This window comes from Alligator sinensis, unplaced genomic scaffold (genome assembly GCF_000455745.1).
Source record: "Alligator sinensis unplaced genomic scaffold, ASM45574v1 scaffold976_1, whole genome shotgun sequence".
NCBI lineage: Eukaryota > Metazoa > Chordata > Crocodylia > Alligatoridae > Alligator > Alligator sinensis.
In genome coordinates this window covers 2,159,689-2,164,217 of record NW_005842117.1, presented here as the reverse complement: position 1 = coordinate 2,164,217, position 4,529 = coordinate 2,159,689, and the positions used below count along the sequence as shown (strand labels likewise).

General features: G+C 45.9%; 1 protein-coding gene across 3 annotated transcripts in view; it reads left to right on the top strand.

The window, feature by feature from the left end:
• METTL25 (methyltransferase like 25) overlaps positions 1-4,529 on the top strand; it is an 83,715-nt gene that overhangs the window by 9,938 nt on the left and 69,248 nt on the right. The window lies entirely within an intron of this gene.

Here is a 4,529-nt window from a genome sequence, read left to right as displayed (position 1 = left end):
AGAGGCCCCCATGCAGGATGAGGCAGTGGAGGGCAGTGAGGATCGCCTCCCTACCTGGCAGCAGCTGGTGAGCATGGGGCTTTTTTGTTTTTAAAGTGCCAAGATGCTGGGGTTGGGAGAGTGGGTGGGGGATAGGACCTGTTTGATTTGGGGATTCGGCGTTGGCTGAATCTGTGAATCAGATTGGGCTGAATTGATTCAGGACAGTGATTCAAATCACCAAATCGAATTTTTGGTAACTGTGTGGCTTTTAGATTTGGCTTTTTTTTATTAGTCTTCCACCCGTGGCAGAAGAGCATAGCCTGAGTTTGCATGTAACTGTCCAAAGTAAAAATGGAGGTAATGGAGGGCCCCCCCACTCTTTAAGTGGTTAGAGGACTTGCCCAAGAAGTGGAAGATTTGGGACTCCCTATCATTCAGAGGGAGTTTGAACCTACAGCTCGCATTTCCTAGTTAAATGCTCTAATAATCAGGCTATAGGTTAAGCATTTCCCCAAGCATGCTGCAGTCCTCCATCCACTGGGCAGCCAAGAAAGGAAGATTTGTGGGGAGGAGAGCAAGCCAGAGGGATGAGATGGAAGAAAGGGGCTTTGGGTTCTGGGTCCTGCCCTGTGAGTCCAAAATAGTTTTTCTGCACCTTGCATTTCATATTATTTGGATACTATGGATAAACAGTAGCTGGGATAATTAGGGACAGGAGCCAGAGACAGGACCCAGTACAGAAAGTTGAACTTGCACAGCTAAAGGCCAATTATGCAAATAAAAGTGAAGTAAGATTTAGCCTTTTTTAGAATATACACTTATCTGAAAGTGATATAAGCAATCAGTGCTCCTTAAGTACATGGTCCTGTCAGTGCAGTTGTATTAGGAGCACAAATAGTGGCTAGCTCCCATCATTTGTACTGGTTCTGATATTGACTATCAGGACTGCTATTAGGACTTTTTAAAAATGAAACACTTCAATGAGTATTTCATGAGGCAGTATTTAGGGCAGTTTAAAATTAGATAACAACTTTTCAGGTTCCTTCCCCATGTGGACTTCAGGAGCCAGATTCTATTCTATCTATTGGGCACCAAACAGACTAAGGCATCTAACTGATTCTGTTCCACCAAGTTTGAAGCCTAGAAAATCTGTTAAAGCATCTGCTATATCAGACTGTCATCTTACCCTTAGGGTTAAGTCACAAAGAGTCAAGGAGAAGGAGGACCCACCCATCTTTTGCATGAATGGTTTTTATGGGATTCAAGCAGGGGAGGATTGATCCCTAAGTCTTTTTATACACATCAAAAATGGAATAGATGCTAACCCTGAGTGTTTACAAATATATGCATATATGTAGGCCAGGATTCAAACTGTATGAGTATGTACCTTGGTTTTAGGCATTGCCCTGGAGGTATGTGCCCCAGGTGGGTGATTTAGAATGACTTGCTTAGGTGCCAAGTAGTTCCTTAGATTTGCCTAAGAACAATTCTGTTCCACACTGCTTGATTCCCTGAAATGTATTAATTTATTAATGCATGTTCTTATCTTACCCTTAAAATTGAGTCACACAAAAGCAGCAAAGAGGAAGAAGACCCACCTATTTCAGTATTACCTTTTTTCAGAAAATGAGGAGTAGCAGGCACCTCCAAAAGGCAATTCAGAATGCCTGGCAGAGCTTAGAGCAGTAATTTTCCCAGGGTGCCACCCTGGTGTGCCTTGAGTTCCTTTCAAGGGTGCTGCACGGTGTCATGAAGTGTTAGCACTGTTAATGTGCAAACATAATTTGCAAGATAAACCTAGCATTTTCATAGTGTCAAAAACACTCCCATCTGCTGTGGTTTTTGTGAAGTCTTTGTAGCAGAAGAGCTGCTCTATTATTTTTCCGTAGTGAAAAAACAAGTGAAAACTAAGAGCTTACATTTTTTGAGGCATGCCTCAAATCTAACAAGGTTGAGAACCACTAGTTTAGAGGTGGCTGGTAAAACATAGGAGTGTGTCTGAAATCCTGTCCTTCCCAGGATCTTTAGTCAGGTGCCCAACTCAAGTTTTCCATTAAACATTTCCATTCACAGTGCCTACAACCATTTTTTAGGATAGCCATATAGTGGGTTCTTTTAGATTTGGAACCTCTATTCCTCCTTTCCTATGTGCTGAAATTCAGACCACCAGACCATGATGCTCTGATGGTAGAGCTCTTTTTGCTAGTCTCTCTTTTTACATATAGAGATAGACTGGAGTGATTTTTTGTTGATATCATGACTATCTCCCTCCACAATTTATTGATCTTGGAGATTCTGAAATGCAAGATTTCCCTGTGGGTGGCATATTGACCTGAAAGCTGACGTTCTTACTTCATTACTTGAAAAAGTTCCTTTCCAGATCTTTGGACACATCTAGTAAAAGGCCTACTTGTTTCTGTCAAGTTCCTACTAGGTCATCCTTAGTGAGCATCAGTTTAGAAAAAGTCCCACTTAAATCAGAAATATAAAAAAAATATTTAGTGTTTAATACAATACAGAGACTGAGTATATGGATTTCTCTGAATACTCTTCTGGATATAAAATATCCAGACATATGAAAATACATTTGAGGGAAGTGGCATGGGTGGGGGTGGGGTGTGCACCATGGGGGGGAGTGTGTGGCAGGTCCACAAACCCCACACACCCACACTGCTCCACAACCCCCCCACATATACATACACCCTGCAACATACCCTACACCCCCACACACACAGCCACACCCCCTCACAAGCCCCCCACACACCACACACACCCCACCATACACACACTGACCCCCAACCACATCCCACACACTCCCCACATACAGTATGCAGAAGTAAGGCTTTATTTTTAACTATTATGCAGTCACCTCTATATATACTACACAAATGCAAATCATAACAAAATATTTTTTATAATAAAATTAAAATATGTTATAGTAGGTTTTTGGCTTTTAGTGTATAATCTGTTTCTTTTCTGGTTCAAAGATGGCAACCCTCCACTCCCAAAAGAAGTACTTCCAGGGGCAGGGGAGGGACTTCTAGTGGCAAAAATCAGGGGTTAGGGTGGGACTTCTGGTTCCAAGATGGCAACTAGGGGATGGGGCACCTGCCAAAGGGTGGGACTACACTTGTGGCTCTTGACAACTCACCAAAACTCATTAAGCTGCCCTTAAGCTGAAATAATTGCCAACCTCTGGTCTAGAGCTTCACTTTGCAGCTGTCCTCAAGACCTCAGTCTCTTGTGTCCTTGAGAGTAGCCATTGGGGTTGGTCCTGGACACGGTTCCCTCTAAGCTGTGCAGTGTGCATGGCCATGTAGGCACACCTGGCAGCGCGGCATGAACACACCTGCATGGCCGTGCATGCCGCACAGCTTAGAGGGAGTGTCTGGTCCCGGAGTGTCTTTTTTTGTGTTTTCCTGGGTTTGCAACATTCATGTGGGTAGGGTGTACATGATTGTCTGGGCCAGGGCAAGGCACCGAACTAAGGGGTCTTAGTTCAACAGCTGTGAATGATGTGCTGAGGAAGTGTAGTATCCTATTCATAAGGCTCTCATTTTTGAGGCTGGATATTCATTATCTTATTGTAGCTCGTGTGGGAGGTCATGGTCTAGGAGAATGAAGCATTGTATCACATACAATGGTAGAATCCCATGAAGAGCGTTCAAAATAAAAGTTGAAATCTCAACTATGACTCTGTATTCTATGAGAAACCAGTTCAAAGAACAGAGTACTGGAGAAATGTCTTCTTGGCAGCTGATGTTGCCAGTTAAGTGAGCTGTTCGATTTTGGCAATCCTTTTAAGATACTGTACATGTTTTCATTCTGAAATAGAGTTCATTATAATAGTTAGGATTAGCAGCCAGTATGTCAGAGATCAGGGCCATCAAATATACAGGCCATGAGCCAGATGAGGCCCACGTAGCCATTCCTTCCAGCCTGCAGGGCTCCTGGTGGGCCAGGGAATTCAGGGGTGGGTTTTACCGCAGAATCCTGCCTCTGCCCCTGCCCTTCAGCAGCCTGCAGTGCCTCTCCAACAACAGCGCACAGGTCCAGCCCTGCCCCATGCCCACTCCAGACTCACTCCGACGGAAGAGGATCAGCCGGAACCTGGGCACAGCCCCAACCCAGCCCAACCTGTGCCTGCTCCACACTGCCCACCTGTGGCATGTCTTGCCACCCCCTGGGCGCTCAGTGGGGTTGGGACGGCATTGCAGCTGGACTCCCTTTTTAGGCTACCCATGCAGCGGCAGCTTCTTCCATCTGTGCCTGCCACTGGCCCCAGCCTTGCAGTATTGGCAGGGACTGGCACTACAGCCCCGATTCTGCGTACCTCGTACCTGCTCCAGCCTCGCCTGCCCAGGCTCAGCAGCAGCATGGGACAGAAACTGTTGCTCAGCACGGTGGGGAAAAGCACCCCTTCCCCCTCACCGCTGCCGACTGTTCCTGCTGCAGCCACTTGGAGCTCCTGCTGGGCTGCCCTGCATCTATGCTGCTATCACTGCTGCTTCTGGGCTGCCCACAGGGAAGCCCAGTGCAGGCTCCGG